Consider the following 24,936-nt stretch of genomic DNA (forward strand, 5'->3'; position numbering starts at 1 on the left):
CAGATGAGGAAATCAGGCTAAATAATTTACTCAAGGTCATTTTGAAACTGCGCAGCAAGAGTTATGATCTGAATTTAAACCCTTGTCCTTTCCACCATTCCACACAGCAAAGGTCAATCAATCAATCAAACCAGGGCCAGAAATTGCCAAAAATGTTTACGATAAAAACACTGTGTTATGTCAAATTATGTCAAATTTGGGTGGAATTTTGGGACAGAGTGACCAAAATTTAGGCTGTAGTATCACACATAAAATTCACTTTGGGAATTCTTGAAAAGTCATCTCAAGGAAACAGTCATCCTTCAGAACAGATTAAACCGATACAAAAGAAGTGAATCTGAAGATGCATAGGCATGAAGACAAAATGGATGAAGTAATGTATGTAAAGGTACAGGCAGCCTGGACTTTTTTTTCTAGTTACTGATTCTGCTCACATGTCTTGGCAATTGTTTACTATTTAGGAAATTGTAAAATATATACTGATGAATATAGGAGGCTGGTGTGGGCTCCCTCAGCATTTGTGCACGTTATTGTTCAACTTCTCCCAGAGGGAAGGCTCTTTTCCTAAGGAAGGCAGGAGACCATTCAGGTCACTAAGAGGGATGGGTTTATACCTTTATTGTTCCTCAGAACGAATGGATCAAGAACAGGCCAGTAATGTGGGCTCTTAGAGTGAGATGAGTTACATAGATGTTTCTGCAATGCAAGTTTGTAAAAGGAATAAGAAACTGTATATGCAGCTGGAAGATGTTTATCAAACCATTTGAAACCAGCCAGGTCAAAACTGATCAAAAGAAATCTCTGATGTTGGACATGGTCTCTATACTTTTGGGTACTGAGAACCAGGACAATCTTGACTAAGTCTGAGTTTACCTATAGGAATGAGAAGCTGGGTTGAGGCAGGCTGGAAGAAAACCAAAGAAATTCCTCACCAATAGGACTTTCAATATTTGTACACCAAAATATGAAACTTCACTTACAAAAACTCAGTTCAGGGCAAACAAAAAGCATGTCAGCGCTTATCGATTCCCCTTTATTACCTCACAATAGAGAAAAATCTCTTTACCTTCTATTTTTTCAACAATGGACAGACTACCAAGACCAGAAAAAAACATTCCCTTAAAACATGTTAATTTGCAAAAGCCCAGGTTGTTAATATCCCTTTTTGCTGATGCTTATTAAAAAAACAACACAAGGGAGAATGAAAGCATAAAACCTATTAAATTCCATGCCATTAAGAGTTGACCTGAAAACTTTTCAGAGGCATGTTTCATTATATACTTGTTGCGAGACTATGATTTGGTAGATTATGACATCACAGCAATGTTTCCTAAACAATGTTAAGTGAGTCAGGTTTTTAACATTGGTTAACATGGCTTGAATTGGAAGTGGATGTCATCTGGAACAATGCTGTGCCAAATATTCATTTAATGCTGTTTTAACTTTTTCTCAAACTGTATTTCCAATGAGCCCCCCCAACAACTGCAATTTTGCTAATCCTAGTTTTATTCCTTGTTGTCAAAGGATTGCTGTACCTGAAATTGGAAAATACCTGTACCTGGAAAGTAAAATCTAGGCTTTTGCTTCAGTTAACATTTGAAAGTTAGAATTTAGCTACCCTCTAACAACATTTGTTAGGACTGACCACTAGATAGGAAAATTTCCCATCAATCATCTCAGATAAAAACAGACTCTTCCCATTCATATCATTTAGAAACTATATTCTAGACTCTAGATACCTGAAAAGATGGTATGCTGTTAAGTCAAGTTCCCTTTTGGGTAATTTCAGCTCAGGCTAAGATTGGGGAGATGAAACTATCAACCAGTTTTCTTCACGCTCAAAACTGAGAACCTATTTGTACCAAAATTGAGGTACAAAAGTGGGTGTGTGGGGAGGGGAGAAGTACAGTTTTACAGCCCAGAAAGATAATACTATCCTATTACAAAATTCCTAAAATTGAGGTTAGTTCAGTAAACATTTACAGGATGCCTACAAGTATCAGGTACAGTGCTAGGAGTTGCAGATACAAAGATTAAATGAGAAATATTTCTTTCTTAAAGGAGCCATTAAAATTAGGAGAAACACTTTTTTCCCCTTTAGAATTTTTCTGATATCCTTTTTTTAAATCATGTAAGCAAATACAAGCTTTAGATAAGCAAATATAAGCCAAGAGGCAAATAAAATTATACATGCTACACTTCTATGCTTTTAAAACTAAAAGATCAGATTTGCAAATGTACTTTTTAAAAGTACTGCATACATTTTAATTGCCATCAACATTTCTTTCTTCTTTTCCTCTCAATGAAGGGAAAACATTTTTATAAGACCTCAAAAATTTCCTAAAATTTTACATTTTTAAAACAGTTACAGACTGAATTGAACTAATGTGACAAACCATAATGAATTTTTAAAAAATTCTTAATTTGCTTCTATTGTCATCTCTAATTATTGGTGCTAATAATGACTCCTGCTTTTATTGGAGATTTATTGTAGAATATATGATAGTATGTTTAAATTCTACACATATCTTTGAATTTCATATAGCTTACAATTCTCAGCAAGGATCTCCATTAATATTTTCACATATCAACATTTGTCAAACAATTGGACTTTACATAAGTTAACATAATTATTTTTCATAATAGAAATAAACAAGATTGTAATTAACATATTGTTCTTTCTCTTTGAAGGCCCTGACTCGGACATAAAATTGCTGATATTTGGATCAGTAAGTTTGGTGGACTGTTTTTTTTCCTTAACCTTTGACCATAAAGTATTTGGTTTATCACTGTGTTTACTGAGCCCAAATATTTATAAGGACAAATGGCAAAGCTTCCTATTCATTCCAGCTAAATCAATTAGGTCATTCACACATTTACTGAACACTTGCCAAAAGCCCCCCTACCTCTTTTGTGGTATCAATAAAAAGCAATCTTATGATAAAGGTTTATTTTGTTTTGAAAAAAAGCCAAGGTTCTTAAATTCACTGTTACTTTGCAACTCCTGCTTCACTTGCCTTCTACACTGTGTGTAGGTGGAGGAAAGAAACCAAGACATTCAGAACAAAATGTGAACTCAAGGGAAATTTTTAGACAGCAATAAATTGTGAAAATGGCTTAAAACTACTGTCAGAACAATCTTTTTCAGAGAAACATAAATGTAGAAACTTTAACATACCTTTGACATTCAATGAAAAAGTACTAGGCTCAGAATACCATAAATTTAAATCTTATTTACTTAAACTAATTTGAGCTCTTTGACATGTAACTCAATAAACTGCAATTAAAATCATATTCAAATAGGTTCTGTCTAATCTCTTAGTACTTCAAAAAAGGACATAACTTCTTAATAACTTATGAAATATATTATTCTTTTTTGTGATTATGAAAATGTTCTGCAGTAAATACTCAGAGTATTTATAAATTTCCCAAGACCACTCATTTAAAGTCACACTGTATTTTGGAAAGTCCACTTTAAATGAACAATCTTATATTTGTAAAACACATTAATATATACATAAGAACTAAGCAAATAAATACATTGCTGATTCTAGCAGATGTAGAGTACAGACTACAATCGCTAATATTGCTGATCCATACACAATCACAGGAATTTCTTTAATGACTAATATTAGAAGATTAATCTAGCACCTTCTAAGGTAATATATATACTACTAAGTTTTTATTCTCATCATTGATTACCTCTTGAGAAACAATGTAATTTATGTTAGAAATTATCAACTTTTATTTATACTACAAAGTGTTATTGTGGTGGCTGAAATAGAAAACTTCCCATTTGATATGTCCCAATAAGTTCCATTACTTTTGATTTTTAAGTTTTAAACCATATATCTTTAGGATCCACCATAATTCAAATTCTTCCAGCTTTTCTCTAGATTTAAAATGATATATAACTTTTTTTGACAAAAAAAAAAAAAAGAAACAATGCTCAGTAAACAATAGTTGTTTTAATGTTTATCACTATTCACCTGTAAAAAATGCCCATGTTTCAAGATCCATTTGGTATGCCTTTTCCAATCAGGAGGTCCTTCCTTACCCTCTAAACACTTATCCTCATATCCAGCTTTAGATTATAGTAGGTACAATCTTGTGCTATCTCGTATTTGAGCTGAAAATTCCTCTAAGGGAAAAACTGTTTTGCTCATTTTGTAGAACTTAATAATAAAGGAAAGAAAATTTAAATATATGTTTAAGTTAGATATTGTGAACTCTTCATTTTAATTTGGTGAGTAAAGAATAAATATTTCCATAGTGTTAAGAAATCTAAAAGAAAAAACCCTAAAATTTCCTAAATACTATAGAATGGTAAGGCCTTATGGGGATGTTTGTACGCATTCACATATATTAATGTGACACAAAAAAGACATGGAAGGAGGAAAAAAAAAAAAAGGAAGGAGCTAAGGAGCTCTCTGAATGATTATATTAGAGACTGAAATCTAAATATAATTTTCCACTTCATTTCATATTTTTGGTGTTAAAAAGAATAAAAGTACAATAGTTATTTAATTTTCCTTTTCAGTAATAACTGAGTTTCCATTTTCAGACTAAAATCAGTTCCAGTAATCAATACATAAAGCCTTTGTTAGTGTCCCTCATCACCCCTTACTGCTTCTCCTCTCCCCCAAGGCCCTGAGTATCTAGGGGAGGTTCTTTATGAACTTCTTGTTCTCAAAACCCAGTGTGCTCAAGGCATTAAAGTATTAACCTAGAAAAACACAGAATCTATAAAGACACTGTTGTATATCACAAGAACTAGTAGTTATCAGCAAATTTGATTACAGCTAATAGGAAAATTAATAGCATGGTATTTGTTAAAGTAGGACCACATTAAAAAAAATTGATATTCTCAAAGTTCTTCAAAGGTGAAAAGTCTTAGCAATTACCATTTATATATTGCTTTAAAACAGTAATTTGGAAGTGAAATCATATAAATTCCAAATTAGCACTAAATACTAAATTAAAAAAAAAATCAAATTGGTCTTCCTTAGATGAGCCCTAACTCTTAAAATGGAAAAGATACAAACCAGAGTTAAGGACATCTATTTTCTGCTGCTCAGCATACATTCATGCTTCCTGTAACGGTATCTTCATTTCCTTTCTGGAAATTACAGTTTATGTGTATCTGGTGGTGTTGATTGTGCCCTCAAACTCGATGGCTGGGCATATGGCTTATTCCCAGACAAGCCAAGCTTCACATTCCCATGGCCACAAGGGGAGTGGGCCAGTCTGAGCCAGTAAAATGCAATGAGACTTTTGCTGGGGCTTCTAGGAAAAAGACGGTCCCTCTTTCCAGATACAGAGGGCACCTTAAGGATTTAGGGGCTGAAGGGATTAAAGTTATCTTTTGCTCAGGTAGGGCTCCAGAATAAAGCCAACAGGGAGGAAGCAGTGCCAAGAAAAGCACAGAACTTGAGTGTTGACATTATTAAATCCTTGGGTGGAGTCATTCTTGAAGCCATACCTATCCTGGTCCAGTTTACACAAACCAGTAAACCTTTTCCCCTCTTAAGCCAGTTTGAGTGGAGTTTTCTGTCTCAATAGAGTCTTAACTGATATAACAACTATTTTAAGTGTGTTTGTTTCCCTCAAGAGTAAATACAGTAGGTCATAGAATTCAGTTCCAAAAACAAGGTAAAACAGACTCTTCCTCATAAATGATTCTGGTTCACAGTCTACTCTCCTTCTCAAAACCCCCTCTCCTTGCTAAGTTCAAAGGCTACAAAAGACTTTTTATCTTCTGCCTTTATATTGTCTTAACACAAAGGAATTTTTTTTTTTTTGCCACAAAGAAATAATAAAAAACCAACAATGGAAAAATTATAAGCAATGGAGAAGTGGGGGAGTAAATCATCTATAGAAACTGTAAATAATAACCAGATGCACTTTTTACTAAAGGCCTAAATGAGAGTCAGGGACTAAACCTTACAAAATTAAGCAGATTCAACTACATACAGAACCTAATACAAAGACCTTAAAGTACTAAAATTGAAGTTCCTATTCAAAAAGCAGCTGATAAAATCAAAAGGAAAACTTCCTTGGGAAATTGAAATGTCTTTTAAAAATAGGCAAATAACTACATAATTTCAAAAGAGGTGATCATAATCACAAAAATTATTGATTTTAAGCATACTATGAAATATGACATGTTTTTGACCTCCCAAGTTATCCTGAAAATATTTAGCAGAACAAGATTTAACAGAGTAAGTAATTCACAACAACTAAAGACACTTAAGAGTAATATAAAATTAGTACTCCTACTTCCTAGGGATTTGTGACTTAACTGCTAACAAGAGAAAAAGAAACAATGCATGTGGAATAAAACGGAATTAAAATGCATATCCTTGTGTTTCTCATATCATATTAAAGTGAGCTTTTACCTGCATATTTTAGATCTTTTACATTTTAAACACCAGGTATGAGTGCTAGAATGAATTACAATACTCTCATGGTCACAATGAGACCATTAATATGAAGTCTGTGTGCAAGAGGATGAGACAGATTATTATTAGTTGAGATGAAGTACAACAGAGTGGTTAATGGAGTTCTGGAGTCAGACTGTCTATGCTGACTCCTGGTACTGTCATGTAATAGCTGTAAGTCTTGGGCCAACCCTACTGAGGCTCAATTTCCTCACCTGTAAACCTAAGATAATAAGTAATACATTAACATGTACACAGTGCTTATCGTAATAGGTGCCAGGTATTTTTGAAAGAGCTTTATATATTTATTCTCTAACTCCTAATAACGTTCTTGGGAGATGAATAATATCATCTCTGTTTTATAGATGAGGAAACTGAGGCCCAGATCAGTAAGTTACCAGAGGTCATACAGCTAATTAAGTGGTAAGGCTGGCATCTGGAATGGGAACCTGAGAAGTCTTGGTTAAGAGTCGATACTTACAAATAAGCATTATAGTCTATTACCTTTCAATAACATACCATCACCCACCTCAAAGAGTTGTTTTCAAAAGTAAGTGTCTAGCACATAGCAACAGCTCAATAAAGATTTATTGTTATAGTTTTTTGACAGTTAATTTCTATTTACTTGAATATTTATATTGTCAATTAGTTTAAAATATTTACTTTAGTATAGAAACTACCTTCTGCAAAAGAGAACTGGGGTGAGGCAGACAACAGTGGAAATTAATTTCTATGAAGGGTAGTAAATAACTCTTCAAGAACTTTTGTAGCCAGGTACTCTTGAGGCTTCTGTAAGTTTGACTTTGAGCATGGCAATCTGAGATAACTTTCAGATATCCATGGAGAGTAAGAAGCAATTATATATACAAGTCTGGAGCTTGGGCTGGAAATATAAACCTGGAAATCTTCAACATACAGATGAAATTACCTAGGGAATGAGTACAGAGTTTGAGAAGAAAGTCTAGAGAAGCACTGAGGAGTTCAAAAATTTAGGAATCTGAAAGAATAGCAGCAGTTCCTGAAAGCGATTTTAAAAAGCAACAGCATCAAGGTGCTGGTGTATGGTGTATGATGTCCTGGAAGTGAAGAAGAATGCTTCAAAAAGTAGGAAGCAATCAACAATGTCAAATGTTGCTGAGAGGTCAAGTAACTAAATACTGAAGAAAGTATCACTAAATTTAGCAATATGGAGAGAGTAAGTGACCTCCAGAGGTATTTCAAAAGAATAACAGGATTTTCTTAAATACAGTTATATATCTTTTTATCAGGAACAGCAAACTAACATTTGATGTATGTTGATCATTACATCGAGTCTCCCTTCTTCCTACCTCCAGCTCCCATAATGCCCATCCAAGGAAGGCTATATTGATGAAATATTCCACAATATGAAACTATAGTCTACTGGAATTTTCCTGCATGTTAAGCACAGTAATGGGCACCACATAAACAAGAAAAACCAAGACTCGGTTTTTGTCCTTAAGAAATGATGTAAAACAATTTAACATCAACGTAATATGGTAAAAGTAGTCTCAGGGCCTCATGGAAACAAAGAATACTCATCCTAGTTTAGGGGTAGGATTAGACTGCTTTATATAAGAACAATATCCAGTCATTCACTTTCTGAGCAGCTGCTATACACTAGATCCCAGGAACACAAAAACAACAAGCTTAGATCTCTGGATCCACATAACCCATGGTTTAATGAAATGTGTCCAGGTATGTCAAAAGAGAAATTCTAATACAATGTGATCAATGCTATAAAAGACGTATTACCAAATGTTAACCAAATGGCAGTAAAAAGGCCCAAGACCCTAACCTAAACATGAAAAAGTTAGAGAAAATTCTATAGAAGAGTAATATTCAAGATAGGATTTGAATGGCAAAAAGGCCTCAGCCAGAGAGGTTTATTTCAGGCAGTAACATATGTAAAGGTTCAAAACTGTTTTGAGAACAATGAGAATTTCATTATGGCTTATGCACAGTAATAAAGGGAAGTGAGGGAGAAGCTAGAGGTAGATAAGGGTCAACTATTTAAGGACTTTATAAGATAGAATTTGGACTAGATTTTTAGGAAATGGGGAACCAGAATAGACTGACATAATTATATTTGTTTTTTTCTGACTCTTAAAACTTGACAAACTAGACTCATGATTCTACCCCCTGCTCTCACCTATCCTATCCCTAATTTATTTCAGTAAATGGCACCACTATTAACCCAGTAATTGCTCTTACCAGAAACCTGGAAGTCCTTAATAACTCCTTCCCCCTCACCTTCCATATACTGTCTATCACCATGTCCTATCATTTCACTTTTAAAAACCTACTCGAGGTCTTTACACATGCTGTACCGTCAGCCTGGAACAGCACTGTCCTGCTCTTTACCTAGCTGACTCCTCATTCTGGAGATAAAAGCTTAAATGTTAATTCCTTAGAAAGCATTCTCTGACCACCCAATATACAATATAACACAGGTCCCCTTCTGTCATTCTCTCTTAGCACTCTGTTCTGTATTTACTTATATATTTACTTGTTTTTAATATCTATTGCCCTTCCTAGTCTGTGACTTTCATCAGGAGCTGTCTCATTCTGTTCTCTCACCATACACTCAATGCCTGCAACAGCCTTCTACATAGTAAGCATTTAAGAAATACTGGTTGTAAAAATTAAAAAAAAAAAAAGAATTTTTAGGAAAGTAACTTTGAAAGCACTATGGAGGATGTGAAAAACATGAGGAGTCTAGAATCAACAAGATCAGATACAAAGAGCCCAGGTGAAAGAGGATAAAGAACCCAGGCAAAGGGAACGTGGAAATGAGGATAGAGAAAAGCAGTACCTGAGACACCAAGGCGGAACTGACAAGTTCCTGGCTTGGGCATGTGGAGAGTGAAACATTAAGTTCCATCAGGACTGAAGGAGGCAGAACAGATAGGGAAAAAAATAATAAAGAGATCTTTTTGACAATGGCAAGTTTGAAGAATTTGGATTAATATGTCTAGCAGGCAGTTGAAAATTTAAATGTGGCACACAGCGGGGAGGTCCTGGGTTGGGGACAGATCTTTTCTTCTGTTTTTCCACTTCTACAAATCAAGATGCTAGTAAGAATAAAAACAGCTTCCAATTCTTGATCACCTACATCACACTTGACATTGTGCTGAGGGCTTCATATATTATTTCTATTCCTTTCAACAACTCTGTAAGAAGGCTTTCAAAGCTTTGAGAGGTTAAGTAAACTAAGTCAACTGTCCAAGGCAGCAAAGCTGCTAATCAGTGGTAGGACTTAAATCCAGTTTTCTTTAAATCAAAGCCTCTTTTTAATATACTACCTTACCTCTAACCTGAATGACCACCTATGAAGTTGGTTCTGGGAAGAGAGAAAAAGCAAACCTAAACGAACTATCAAACTAAGAAAACAGGGAATAAGCCTAGAAAAATGAGGCTTCAAAAATAGGTTTAATGAAATTTCATGTGAAAGAGTCAGAGAAAAAGAAGTGGAGTTAAGATTTGAAGACCCGGGCAGAAGAACCTCAAACCATCATAACACGTTTATAAAACATGTCCCACGGTACACAGCAGTTAACACACTTGGGAGCCTGTTAAAAACATAGAATTTCAAAGGCTCATCCAGACTTAGAGAATCAGAATATGTATCTCAATATGACCCCAGATAATCTGCGTAATGCATTAATGTTTGAGAAGGAATGGTCTGAAACCATTACACGAAGACATTAACCAGGTTAGTGTCAAACTTCTAAGTTTGCAGAGCTAGAACACTTCCCTCTCAGTCAGGCATTCATTCTGCTTCACTATGTGCCCTTCAAACAGACACATCACTTTGAACCTCACTAACCTGAAGCTTTGCCATAGAAACATTTAGGAGTTGAAAGGAGTTTAAATCAAGCCATCACTAACCACTCTGAATGTTTCCACTCCACTAGGGATCTTAAGTGTTCCCATGAATCTTCTCCAGTATTTGTTTTTAACATCACAATGTCTTAGCCCACATTGACATTGGGGGGCTGTTCGAACAGGATACTACAGACTGGATGGTTTATAAACAACAGAGATTTATTCCTCACAGTCCTGGAGACTGAGAAGTCCCAGATCAACACTGGCAGATTCGGTGTCAGGTGAGGGCCTGCTTCCTAGATGGTCATCTTTTCACTGTGTCCTCACACTTACAGAAGGAGTGAGGGATCTCACTGGAGTCTTATGGTCACTAATCTCATTCATGAGGGCTCTGTCCTCATGACCTAATCCCTTCCCCGAAGGTCCTACCTCCAAATACCATCATATTAGGGATTAGGTTTCAACACGTGAATTTTGGGGGGACGCAAACATTCAGTCTATGGAATTACACAAAACATAAACATGCCATCTCTGACTACATAGAATTCTTAATTCACAGAGTAAGTTTCAATTCTGAATGTTCAATGTGAAAAAACAGTAAAGACTCAGAAAGAGACAGATTCTATTGGCAAGTCATTTAAACTCATGGAATCATGGAGATGGAAGGGACTTTATAAGGTTGAGGTGACAGACTTCATCTAGAATGCCAACTATACAGCTGCTGACAGTGCAGCACCAAAAAGGGAGTATGAAGCTGGGATGGGGTCAGCTATTAGCTATATCTACCATGGACTGGCTCCAAAGAGGGCAATCATAGGGCAAGCTGCTGACCTTGTAAAGATGAGGAAACTAAAGCCCAGAGAGGTTAAATGAAATATATGAGATGCATACTAAATAAACGGACCAGAACTCTCAGTCTCTTAGCTTCTGATATAGTGGTTTTTATCCTGAATCCTCCTGCTGTTCCTCTCTGATACATTTATTCAATATAAAATCCTTTAAATATAATAGGAAAAATCAAACCAATTAAAAATTAACTGAGAACAAACAAGTCCTCATAATTTCAAGTCCTGTAACAAAGACTTACATGCAAGTGCATTCAGAGATTTAAATGAAGTCCACAAGCTCTAGGTTGTATCACCGTGATCAATGAAGGATCTGTGACTCAGATTGTTTTCTGACAATTTTACTTCATGGTGAGTTTTTCCATGTTACACTTTTTCTTTAGAGTTTAGCCATGATGACTCAGGGCACCTAGATGCTATGAAGGAGCTTTCAATTTAAGAAGTAGGAGGAGAATGAGGGGGCATATTGAATCATTAACATCCTACTCAGTTCTGACATCTAGCAAATCCTTTTTTGGAAGCCATTTTAAAGAGCTTCAGGAGGCAAATCCTGGCTGAAGACTTTAAAGACTGGTCTTTAAGTGCTGAACTACATGCAAATTAACTGGCATACAATTTCTAAAAGAGACATAACCAAGAAGCTTTAGCAAAATGTGATTTTCTTTTTGTTTACTAAGTATCAGTGATGAATTATAAAAAAGGTCTGGTGTCACTGAAGTAACAGATAGCTCTAGGATGAAGAGTTTAAGACACTAACTCAAAATTCACTGCTCCTTTGGTGAACTGAAAAAACTGTTCAAGGCTGAATCATCCCACTTTAATGAAAATTACAGTAAAGCAGTTAAGTAAATTTAAAAAGCTTTCAGATACATGAAGCTTGTCTATATGACTGTGGTTTCTAATCAGAAGCAACCACTACTTTATAAAAGAAACCCACATCAACACATTTTCTCATGAATGATAAACTTAACTAGTTTTGTAATTTGGAAGTTTTGGTCCTTTGGTAAATTTAAAGAATAGTAGTGAGAAACAATTCAAAGGAAAATCCATTATGTTAACTGTAATCTAAAATTAAAGAAACTCAGCTTTTAGTGCTTCCAGTACATGTAGCTCATTAAACTCGGCATGACCCAGAAGAACATGAGGTACTGTGGATATTACCTGCCAAGAACCAGGAATCCAACACTAAGGTTTTGAGGAACCAGCAAAGCACCTCCAATTGTTTTCACTTATTGTTAAAAAAATAAAGTTAATGGTGCCTTCTAAAGATTAAGCCAACTGATATGTTGAAACTACAATGAGCATTTAAAAACGGGCAACAAATCAGGGCCAATCACCTTATAATTCATTCCACGAAAGGACACGTTACTGATTTTTACCACATTACTGATTTTTCTATCTTTTCCTCTTAACTGTCAAAAAGCATCTTAACTTAAGTTCAGACAGTTTTTCTCCAAAGCCATTTATGATTAACTATTATTACAATGATGACGAAATCCCTGATTGAGGTTTTTGGAAAAGACAACATATACCAAGAGCTGAAAACAGCACTTGAAATTCCACTAGGCTAATAATTCTATCAAATTTTGCTAGTTTAGGTATAGGTTCTGGATGGATGCAGAATTAACTCATGAAGCTCTCAAACCAATGACTTTACTACTGTTTCCTACATTATTCATTTCAAAAAGTGCTATATCCTCTGTGTCACACAGTTATCTATTAGTGCCTCGCTGATGGAATATACCATCTCTCCACTGTAACACACCCACACACAAAAAGGGAGAAAGGAAAGTTAAAAAGAAGCTAAATAGGTAAGACAAAAAGAGGATGAGTGTTATATTTGTCATGAATGTTATATTTGTTACTCCTTTTGAAGTATATAAAAGTACTCCTTTTATACTTGTGAAGACCCTGAATTCATTCCAAGCCCACTTTTAAGTATAAAAATGGCAGACGTGTAGAAAACATGACAGAAGAACAATGGGCACTAAAGCAAGTAAAGAAAGATAAACAAAGCCAGTGACAAAGTGAGGAAGAGATGAAAGTAAGAGAGAGGTGAAGTGAGAGAGGCAGAAATATGGAATACACGTATCTTGCAAAGCACAAGTTGAAAAAACCCTGGAAGCTGATGCTGCAAGAATCTACAGAGCTTAAGTAATAGACTGAATTTTCAAATAATTCTTCCTTACTGTTAATTAGCATCATCATCATTATTAATATTATCAATTCATCATTATTATTATTTCCCAAAATAAGTACAGGCTTTATCATGGTCACAAAGTTTAAGCCACCATGAAATTTAAGATGTACCTTTTACAAAGCAACTTTTTTTCTTGAAATGGAAGCTGTATTATTATTACTATTCTCTACTTAATTTATACATTTCATCTATTAAGTAGATCCAAGTTACAAGAATTATCCATGGTCACGTTTACTATTTTGTGAGAGACGATTTTTTTTTTCCTTCCTTCCCTTCCCCTCCCCCTTTCTCTTCCTTGTCCATCATAAGTTATTTATTTCACAAAAATGGAAATGAAACACTGACTCATAATCCTACCAACAAATCAACAGACTGAAAGCTATTTCTAAAATGAGCCACACATCAGTATGGTCCCATCACAGAATTTCAAAGTCATTCATGAAAAAACTATTATTATTTTATTGTATTTTACAGATGAATCAAAGATAGCTTGGAAATACCTTCAGAATTAATGGAAAGTCCAAGAATTAAACATGGGCTCTGTGTTCATGCTAACAGGCTAGTGTTTAAACTATATTAAACAGGGGTGCCCGGGTGGCTCCATCAGTTAAGCGACCAAATCTTGATTTCAGCTCAGATCACGATCTCACCATTTGTGAGATCAAGCCCCGCATCCGGCTCTGTGCTGATGGCGTGGAGCCTCCTTGGGGTTCTTTCTCTCCGCCCCCTGCCCTACTCATGCTTGCTCTCTCAAAATAAATAAGTAAACAAACCAAAAAAAATACATTAAATAATCTAGCCTACCATTTCAATCTTAGTAGTAATATATAGTATATGAAGAAACGTTCTGGCTATCTACCTATATGTACATATACACATATATACACACCAAGAGGACCAGTGAGTGAGTTAAAGAAATTAAAGAATTTTCTGGGGTGCCTGGGTGGCTCAGTCGGTTAAGCGGCCGACTTCGGCTCAGGTCATGATTTTGCAGTCTGTGAGTTCGAGCCCCGCGTCGGGCTCTGTGCTGACATCTCAGAGCTTGGAGCCTGTTTCAGATTCTGTGTCTCCCTCTCTCTGACCCTCCCCCGTTCATGCTCTGTCTCAAAAATAAATAAATGTTAAAAAAAAATTAAAAAAAAAAAAAGAAATTAAAGAATTTTCTGAAAAATGTTCAAAACAGGGAGTTTTGTTAAAGTATTCCTTATACTGTTACGTACTTATATTCTTAGTGGTCACTTTATGCAATTTATTTTATTTTATGAAAACATTTTTTTTTCAAGTAATCTCTACACCAATGTGGGGCTCAAACTCACAGCCTTGAGATCGAGAGCTGCACGCTCTACTGACTAAGCCAGCCAGTCACCCCTGGAATTTATTATATATTAAAAAATTCTCAAATTCTACTTAATCCCATTAAATCCTATATATTATTGGTTAAAGATACAGAAGAAAATATTGTACCCTCCTATTATGCATAGTTAACTAAAAAAAAAATGGTTTTCTTTATTATTCAATGTTATCCATAAAGTAAAAATCATTGAAATAAGTTTAGTTTCTCAGTTTGGAAAACTTATTCCTACAAAAAATGAAAATCATTTATCATTTTAAATCATTTAGTGTCAAATCATTCAAAACTAGAAATCCCTACATGTATACTGTCTTATCAGTAGAAGATTTTTAAAGTCCATATTTATGCAGGGTTTTTTTGAGGGAGTCTTTCAAACGTTTGAAGGATGGGTTCAATTTTTCTGTAACAATAAAGATTTAAATACAGTTCTTTATGGGAAATCATTATGTTCTGGAAGCAACTATTAATCTGAGAAATGAAGCATGAATGTAAGACTTGAGAGCCAGATTAGTCTCTAACACTAAATGTGCGCTGGTCTTTCAATTCTCCTAGTGTATGCCATAGCAACAAGAAAGTTATACAACTTCATTACATTATAAATGCCATCTCTTCAGTCTTAAATGCCTGACACAGAAACTTATCTGCAGTGACTGTTTTGAGTAGTTAATTATTAAGAAGTATGTATAGTCTTGTGTGTATGTATACGTATGTTTCAATGCACCAGACAAAACACAAATATCTAAATGAGTGTAATAGTCTCTTCCATATCAGTTACTCTCAGAGGTTAGATCCTTATTCCAAATGATGCACAATTGTCCACAACATTATTGAAACTCCTTTTCAGTCTATGGGTAGACCTGATTTTTAAGAAACCATAATTGCCTTCTTAAGGATCTGAATTTTAGAAATAGCCTGAAGTTATTTCTTATTTTCTTTCTTTCTGTCTGTCTTTCTTTCTTTCTGTCCTCTCTGAGTCATATCTGATAAATGAAATATCATGTCTTTAGACCTCCTTTTCCCCTAAAAACATGGGGCAAATATATAGTACTGAGCTATTTTCATGTGTGGCTCTTAAATTGGCTTAAAAGGCAATTACCAAAATAAAAAAAAAAAGTAGTTCCAAAAATATTTTGAGTAATGCTAGTATCATTGAAGTAAGTGTACAGATAGCTCCCAGGGTGACTAAAGTAGACATATTTTAGGTAAGTATAAAATAAATGTCCTTACTTTAAAGCAAGGATAGATAATTAACCAGGCCCCACACAATCTGGTCTCCTGGCCCCTCCCTTTACCTTTCTGACCCTATCTCCGGCTACTCTCTCTTTCTAACCCAGCCACACTGGTCATCCTGTAGTTTCTTGCACAGTCAAGACTCTCTACCTCAGGGCCAAGGTACATGCCCTTCTCTGTGCCTCCGCCCTGCTCCAGGATTATCTGCAAGGCTTACTCCCCCTCACCTACCTCAGGTCTTTCTCAATGAGGTGTGTTCTGCCATGCTCCTCCCATCCCATACTCACATCCCACCTGGTCCCTTTTCCCCTTCTCTCCTTTATCTTCTCGTGTGTGTGTGTGTGTGTGTGTGTGTGTGTGTGTGTAACACTGTTCATTACAGAAATTTTCAAACATACACAAAAGTAGAGAGAATATGAGAAATCTCAGGTATCCATCATCTACCTTCAACAACTCTCAATACATGGCCAATCTTGTTTCATCAATGCTCCTCTCCCCTCCAAATTATTTTGGAGCAAAAATCCAGACATGATATTTTAATTAATAAATACACTAGATCTCTAAAAGTTAAGGCCGCTTGTTTAAAACCCAGAATACATTATCACACCTACAAAAATTAACAATTCCTTTTAATCAAATATTCAATGTCCAAACTTCCCCTATTTTTCATAAATACCTTTTTACAGTTCGCTTGCTCAAAGCAGGATCTAACTAAGGTCCATATACTGCATTTAGTGGATATGTCTCTGAAGTCCCTTTTAATCTTACAGCTTCCTCTCCCTTTCTTATTTCTTATTTATTTCTTGAGGAAATGAGTTCATTTATCCTTAAAACATGAAATTTTTTATTTATTTTATTGCCTGGGTCTCAGAGCTTTTAATTTTAATTTGCGTGAATGGTATCAGCATCTAGACCAGTGCCTGACCCATAAAAGACAACCAATAAATACTTACTGAATGAATATTTGGCGTTCATGCCAAAAGTCCACTGCCCACCCAATAGCAGAAACTGCTAATCACAGCACTCTTTCCTGTTGAGTCTGAACTAGGACTCCCAGTTTTCTAAATATAGTCCAGGGAGCCACCACCAAGCAATCAGATTTGGTACCCAAGGTGAAATCTATTTGCTGTCCCTGCTTTACCTCCCTCCTTTCAAAATAAGTGTACTTCCATCTCCAAAACAGATTCAATGGCCCCTGTATGTTGAAATTTAGCTGAAGTTTAGCATAATAAATGACTGTATTTCTTGTCAAATATGTGTAAACATTTCTTAGCTTATTTTAGACAATTTAGGGGAGAAAGCATATTGTAGCCAAAAAATGATACAAAAAGAAACTGCAGAAGATGGTGGGAAACTAGGGGTAATACATATTTTTAGAATTAGCAACATCCCAAGAGGTTCATTATAGAAGAAAAATCAGTAATAAATTCTTTGAAAAGGAAGTAGATTACATGTGTATTGAATTTGGAACTTTTTTTTAAAACTACAGGAATGGTCAAGATTAACTGGGGAATAACAAATGTCAGAATTTTCTCATTTACAGGCAACAACAACATATTCTATTTTTCTGTAAACAGTATTTTGAGGTGTATAAAAGTTTTACAGAGGTAATGCAAGTAGTACTATGTAAAATTCTACTTCTCTGAAACAGTTTATTGTGGCAAAAAGAATTCTAAAACATTATGTATACGTTCTGAAAAAATAATCACATCTTCTTAGACTTATTTACAATTCATTTCTCTTAAATTACCTAACAAATCTCTTTTCCTCAACTTTATTTCTGAAGGAAGCTATGGTAATTGAAAGGCTCCAATCATATGTTCATGTTTTGATTACTTATTTCTATTTAAAAAGAAAAAAATCAGAAATTCCCCGATGTTCATTCAAGAAATCTTTTTTTTTTCAATGTTTATTTATTTTGCAGAGACAGAGACAAAGCGTGAGCTTTGTAGAGAGGGGTAGAGAGAGGGAGACACAGAATCCAAAGCGGGTTCCAGGCTCCGAGCTGTCAGCACAGAACCCAACATGGGGGTTCAAACTCAGGAACTATGAGATCACGAGCTGAAGTCGGATGCTTAACCGACTGAGCCACTCAGGCACCCCTCACTCAAGAAATCTTGTACTTTCTCTTTATTACTTGCAAAGTAATGCAGCAATAACAACAAAAATTATGTAGGACCTACTAAGGGTAACATGTTAAACAATTATTTTCAACCTCTGGAAAGAAAAAGAAGTGGTCTTTCAAGATAATGTAAGAAAAAGCTAGTGGCATAACTTGAAATTATATCTAGTTCTTTCAGTGACCAATAGTTCTTGTTCTGAGATTTCCATACATTAGTGTGGGGAAAATCTTCTCTGGCAGAGGCTAAACTTAAAGAAAAACAATGACCGCCTCCTCCCCCACTACCACATGTGTAAAAAAAAATCTCCAACAACCCAAATCCCTTGAAAGAATGATTTCTATTTACTTTCCTTGTGTAACATATTTAGAGGAAATCTGGAAAAGATGGCTAGAAATCTATAAACAGAAACTGCTAAGTGGAATTCACTGTTTATAGACTTTAGCTAGAATTTTGTCCCTTATATAATGCCAGGAATCTTTCATATTGTACTTTTTAAAAACATCTTCATCAGGTTTCTTTCTGTTGATTTTCTTCTTCCTTCTTTCAACTGGCTTTTAAATTTGTTTTATTCTCTTCAATGAAAAGACATAAACGTAACTTTTGGAATAACATGATTTTTTCCAAAGAAAGTCCTGGAACCAATGCCATCATATACCTGACGTTTTGAAATTTTAATATACACTGCATAGCTAAAATATATGTAATAAAATAATCCATACAAGCCTTTCTGATTTCATAAATACTAGGATAGCTTTATACTGATGTGCAATGGCAAGATGTATGTGTGTGAGAATGTTAGAAAGATAGTTTTCAGGGCACCTGGGTGGCTCAGTAAGTTAACCATCTGACTCCTGATTTTGGCTCAGGTCACGATCTCTCGGTTCATGGGTTTGAGCCCAGCTTTGGGCTCTGTGCTGGGGCGCAGAGCCTGCTTGGGATTCTCTCTCTGCCTCTCCCCTGCATGTGCTCTCTCTCTCTCTCTCTCAAAAATAAATAAATAGACATTGAAAAGAAAAAAAAAAAGATAGTTTTCAATTCTAAGTTTGGGCTTAAAATCTTTATTAGCTCCAGAAGTTTCTGTGTGCAACCAGTTGTTCACAAAGCAGAATTGGCATAGAAAGTCCTTATCATCTGACCCACCGGACAGTATTAATGTGGCACATTCTAAATGACAAGACTCTGAACATACAAGTGACATTACGACAACCTGAAAAGAAGCTGAAACGACGTCAAAGAGCAATGTACGGAGGCTTCCCCTTGAAACATGCCTGTTTAGCATCTGGCAGTACCAGACTCAGTTTCCTACCCTGTACCTTTCTGCCATTTCTTTAAGGGGTCCCAAAGATATCAGGAAACCTGCAGTGCCAGCCTTGGCCAGTCGACACTAACTTCTGCCTTTGGACTCCACTGATTGAGCCAAGAGGTCCTGTTAGTAGCTTCCTTTAAAGTACAAACGCCTCTGGTAAATTTGGTTTGTAAAAGCTACAGAAAAAAGTTCATCGTAACCAACTGCAAGGTCACTGAAATGACAATTTTAAAAAGAGCACAGATTCTTCCCCTTCCCCCCAAATCTGTCACTAAGGCACAATTTCTAGCTTTTTTTCAAGTCAATAAGTACTACTATTATTGCATTACAGCACCTCTAAAACATTAATGAAAACCCGACTGAACGTTTTCTCTTTACAAAGTGTCAATTTATTAGATGAGGCATTAAAACCACTCCACTACATGCAACTTTCCGTACATTTAACTGTTCTACTTCCAATCGTTTGCTTTAAACTGAAGATCTCTTTAAACATCCCACAGGATGGGGACAGGTTAGAGGATTGGGGAGAAAAATCAAAAAAACAAACGTCTCACTTTCTTTTTCTGATGGAACCACCAGGATCTAAAATCTGGGGGCAACTGTATCACAAAAAATTAAATTCAACAGTAATAGGTAAAAGTATTCACTACAGTTCTGATCATTATTCATCTCAAGAAATAAATAGTAGAAATGATGCTTCACTTAAATTTTTGGTACCATCCAGTTTGGTTCAACTACCAAAAATAAACTTGTCCTCAGAATTAAGCATTCTCTTCCAGAAGAGGCTGTTGGTGTGAATAAAAAAAACAAAAGGAATTCATATGATCTATTTGTACAATAAAGACAATGTTTTGTGATGTAAATTTGATCACTTTGAGAAAACATTTCCTGTTTTAAAGAAAACATCATAAGCTCAAGCAGAAGAACTGAAGAAACTAAACCTTCTCCACAATTCAAAAATTTAAATTCACACTACAATTCAAATTAAAAAACAAACACCTTACATCTCTCCTCAGTTATAATACATATTCAAAGTAGAAAAAGACAAAGCCAGTTCTGAAACAAAAGATCAGCTGCTATGAAAACAAAATAACATTTTTGCAGAGAAGGAAAAGTACACAGCTTTGAACCAAAACAAACAGATGACCTTTTCATACACTTAAAGCTTCAGTTCTCTGCACATCGAGTACCTTATGGGTAAAATGCTCACTCAATTATTTGTTAACATACTGTTTGATGATTAAATGATGGGAAGGCTGTTGATGCTGTTAAAACCAAGATACATCTCCTCGTGTGTAGTGATTAAAATCTGTCAAATTCACATTAAAAAAAAAAAAAAGAAAGAAAGAAAAACCCTCTGTCCTCCTGCTCCCCCGTCACTGCACTCTTGCCTCATAAAAGACCTGCATGTACAAAAATAAAAGTAGATGGTGGGGTGGGTTTATGATTTACAGTATTTTCCACACTCAAAGCATTTTTCAAGAGTCCTTTGAGGTTTTAAGATTCAAACACTATGCAAGAATTATTGTTTGAACTACCTAACAATTACCCAGACTTCTTTTAGACTTCAGTTAACCTTTAACTAAAATGAGCATCTATAACTTTTCCACGGGGCATCGGAGAACGAGTTCTTACTCATAAATGCTTTCAGGTCCTCAGACACCAGGCGCGGTGGAAGATGAAGTATCCATCAATTAGAGAGCTCTTCCGGACCTCAGTTTACCCACTTAGGAATACGGGCGTATTAACTTGTTTCGTGGGGACCACGAAGGTGTAATTAATTAGTGTTTTTAAACGCTCTGAGATCCAGAGATGAAAGGAAATGCGAGAGACACGCAGAGGAGATGACAATAGTCACAACAATAAAAAGAATGACTAACTTGGAAGTCTGTGTTATGTAAGGAAGGAGAAAGAAGTTAGCAGATTCGCACAAACAAAAGAAAAGCCCACCGCCCCCTTTGTTTCTCTTTCATTTCCCTCTTCCTTCCCGCCCCCGCGGAGCTCCCCTCCCGCAGCAGGCGGCCCCGCGCGGGGCGCTGGGCTCGGACTTGGCCGCCGCGCGCGGGGCTCCGAGGTGGAGGGGGAGGGCGCGCTGGGCCGGCTCCTGACAAAGGCGCTTCCTCATGCGAGGGCGCGGGATGCGGGAGCCGCAAACTCCGTTCCCGGCCGCCTCGAGCGCGGGGGCGCGCAGGCGGGCGGGGAGAGCCTGCCGGCCGCCCCCGGCAACCGCCGAGGAAGTTGCGCGCCCGCCTTGCCCGCACCCCTCGTTGGCCTCGCCACCATCCCTTCCGTGGCCCGCCGCGGCCGCACTCACCGGACAACTGCTGGCGGCCGCAATCCAGCACGGCCCCGAGACCCGGAGCGAGGGGGTGAGAGGTGTGCGTACGCGAGGAGCGCGAGCAGACAGCCCAGCGTTCTGCCGCCGCCTTCTACACGAGCCGGCCAAGCCCCGCGAGGGAAGTTGGCCGCGGAGCCGAGCGCTGAGGAGCCGCGGGCGGAGGGAGAGGCACGGAGCCCGCTTTGTGGTGCGCTTCCGAAGGGCTCGAGGCAAAACCGAACGCGCGGCGCCGCTGGTGCTGCTGGTGGAGGCGGCGGCCGCGGCGGCGCCCCCCGACGGTCCCTCCGCCTCACACCGCTCTGGGTCACTGACACACACTCGGAGGGAGGGGAGGGGACTAGCAGGAGGGCGGGGCGGGAGGGAGGAGACAAGGCAGGGCCACAGCGGGAGGCGGTGACGCGGCGCCGAGTGGTCTCTTGGGAGTTGTAGTTCTCCGACTGAAGAAAAAAAGGGATACATCGTGGTTGAGGAAGCGTCCCGGCTCTCACTGCACTGCGCATGCTCGGGGAGAGAGGCTCAGCCCCCTGCTGTTACTATGGTCACCGACACACTGAGGAAGAGAACGTGTTCTTTGCTGCTGCTGGCTGAACAAGGGCCTTCTTGTCTTAAGGTGCTGTTAGGGACCCCGCCCTCAGCTAGTCCTTCCTACTTTGCTCCACCCCCAACTCCTAACCTCACCACTCACAAGTGCCTACTGAAGTCTGACTTCCTGTCGATATTTCGGTCTTCCCTCCTGCCTGATTTTCTGTCACAAATACCCATTTCCCTCCCTTCCCTCAAACGAGTCCTCTGTGTCTTAAATTCAAGTTTGTTTTTTACCTAAGACTTGTAGAGATGTAGTTGCTTCCAGTAACTGAACAATTAAGTGATAACTGTTAAGAACATCCACTGTCAGAATCCCATAATGTTTTCACCTAATTAGTCACATCAAACTTTAAGGCCAGCAAAGGTAAAAGTTCAGGATTAAGGTTAGCATATTTCACTTGCTTGGTGTAAAATAATCCAGATTGGATTATTTTGAGGCCTATGACTTTTAAGAAATATTCATAAATTCAAAAGATATGGGAAGTTGAAAATGGTTTACTTTTTACATATATTGGCAAACTTTCATTTGGCAGTAACAGAAGTCTGAACCAGGGTCTGAGTAAGCTGTTGGGCTGGTCAGCTAAGTCTACACCCATACAGGGCACCCAGGTGTGAATAGGTGGTGGAGGAGGGTGATGAAAGGCAGTACACAGTTACTGGATCTCAGAAGAACTACAGGCAACCTGTCCCAAACTCTTGGTTTCCTTCTCTGCCTGTCTAGGAACCCATACCCTGGAAGAGAAAGATTAATGTTTATAAATCAGAAACACATGTAGAGGAAGAAAATTTGAGGTTTTCAAATGGAATCTCAAGATCAGAAATCCTTGTGTTTGTAGACCACATAAGTACTCATTTAAAAAACATTTACTGAGTTGGGGCGCCTGGTGGCTCAGTCGGTTAAGCGTCCGACTTCGGCTCAGGTCATGATCTCACGGTTTGTGGGTTCGAGCGCCGTGTGGGGCTCTGTGCTGACAGCTCAGAGCCTGGAGCCTGCTTTGGATTCTGTGTCTCTCCATCTTTTGGCCCCTCCCCTGCTCATGCTTTGTGCCTCTCTGTCTCTCAATGATAAATAAACGTTAAAAAAAAATTTAAAAACAACAACAAAAAAAACATTTACTGAGTATACTCCATCCCAGGCACTTTATTCTCAGAAATGGAGATACAAGAATATGAAGGAAACATTCCTTGTTTTCAAAGTGCTTGCTGTGCAGAGAGGAGACAGATAAATAAATTGACTCATTGTGACAAATACCATAACAGGAAAGCACATCAGGTGCTTTGATACACAGCTGCCCCAGACTGAAGCAAGGTCGGGAGATGCTTCCAAGAACATTTGAACTTGAAGATGACTACCAGTTAGTATGTTTGTGTGTTTTGGTAGAGGAAGGGGAAGAGAGAAATGGGTGGGAGCATTTAGGAGTGGAGGTGGAGGGCAACAAGAGCAAAGCACTAGAGGCACGAGACCAAACAGTGTTTTGGTTCAGCAAAGAGTTCGGCATTGCTGGTAGAATAGGGTTGAGGGAGTGGTGAGACGAGACACAGAAAAGGTAAGGGAGACAACAGCTTAGATCATGAAGAATCTTATACAATATGCTAAGGAATGTGAACTCTTTTCTGGAAGCAATGGAAACTCATGCCAGGACTGTAAGCAGATGAAATGTTGATTAAGATATGTATTTTAGAAATGAATTTTATACATTTAAAAAAGATGAGAGCCTGAACTAAGACATTTTCAGTCTCAAGAGACAGATAGAATTAATAGAACCTAGTGAGCAATTGTCTGTGTTTGGGGGTGAAGGGTGAAGGAGAGTTATCAATTATGATGCTTTTGGTTGCAAGCAGCAAAAACTCACTCTAACTGGGTTAACCAATAAACCAATATTACCCGTCTAGATAGAAAGCCCAGTGAAAAGGTGGGCTATGGAGCTGAATGATTCAGCAGTTAAATGATGCCATTAAGGACATGTTTCTCTCTTGTTTTGTTGCTTTTCCATCCTTAATATTAGCTTTACTTATATTTTTTATCAAAGCAGGAGTGGGGAAGGGGCAGAGAGAGAGGGAGACACAGAATCCAAAGCAGCCTCCAGGCTCTGAGCTATCAGCACAGCGCCCGATGCGGGGCTCAAACTCACAAACTGTTGAGATCATGACCTGAGATGAAGTCGGGCACTTGACTGACAGAGCCATGCAGGTGCCCCAGTATTAGCTTTATTTTGACCATATAAGATAGTGACCAGAAATTCCTGTGGTTTTAAGTTTCACCATCCAGGTATATGAAAGAAGAAAAAGGAGTAATTTTTGAAAACTCTTTTAGAAAGGAGAGAAAACATCTTACACCTTTCTCAAAAGCCTCAAGAATTGGTTCATGTCTCTATGTATGGCCAGGGGATGGCATAAGGCTAATCATCTTAGGATAAAGACAAATGCTCTGCCCCTAGATCCAAAGGAGTCAGTTTCCCCCAAAGTTGTGATGAGGAGGTATGGCTCTCCCAAAGAAAACTAAAGTGATTGCCCAGAAAAAGTAGAACGGAGGCTGACGGGGAGGGGGAGAGCACAACAATATGTATGACAAGGAAGGAGAAAGTGACTCAGATTTCTGAGCTAGTGATGCCATTCACTGAGTTAGGGAATGCAGGAGATTGAACAGCTTTTGAGGGGGAATTTGATTAATT

At 37.5% G+C, this 24,936-nt stretch overlaps 1 protein-coding gene across 1 annotated transcript in view; it reads right to left on the bottom strand.

Moving 5' to 3' along the window:
• PELI1 (pellino E3 ubiquitin protein ligase 1) overlaps positions 1-21,743 on the bottom strand; it is a 61,704-nt gene extending 39,961 nt beyond the window's left edge. Inside the window, exon 1 of the mRNA XM_049650307.1 lies at positions 21,656-21,743. The gene's annotated coding sequence lies outside the window, so the exon portion shown is untranslated. The remainder of the gene's footprint in view (positions 1-21,655) is intronic.
• Positions 21,744-24,936: the final 3,193 nt, after the last annotated feature.

The sequence above is a fragment of the Panthera uncia genome (genome assembly GCF_023721935.1).
Source record: "Panthera uncia isolate 11264 chromosome A3 unlocalized genomic scaffold, Puncia_PCG_1.0 HiC_scaffold_11, whole genome shotgun sequence".
In the NCBI taxonomy this organism is placed as follows: domain Eukaryota; kingdom Metazoa; phylum Chordata; class Mammalia; order Carnivora; family Felidae; genus Panthera; species Panthera uncia.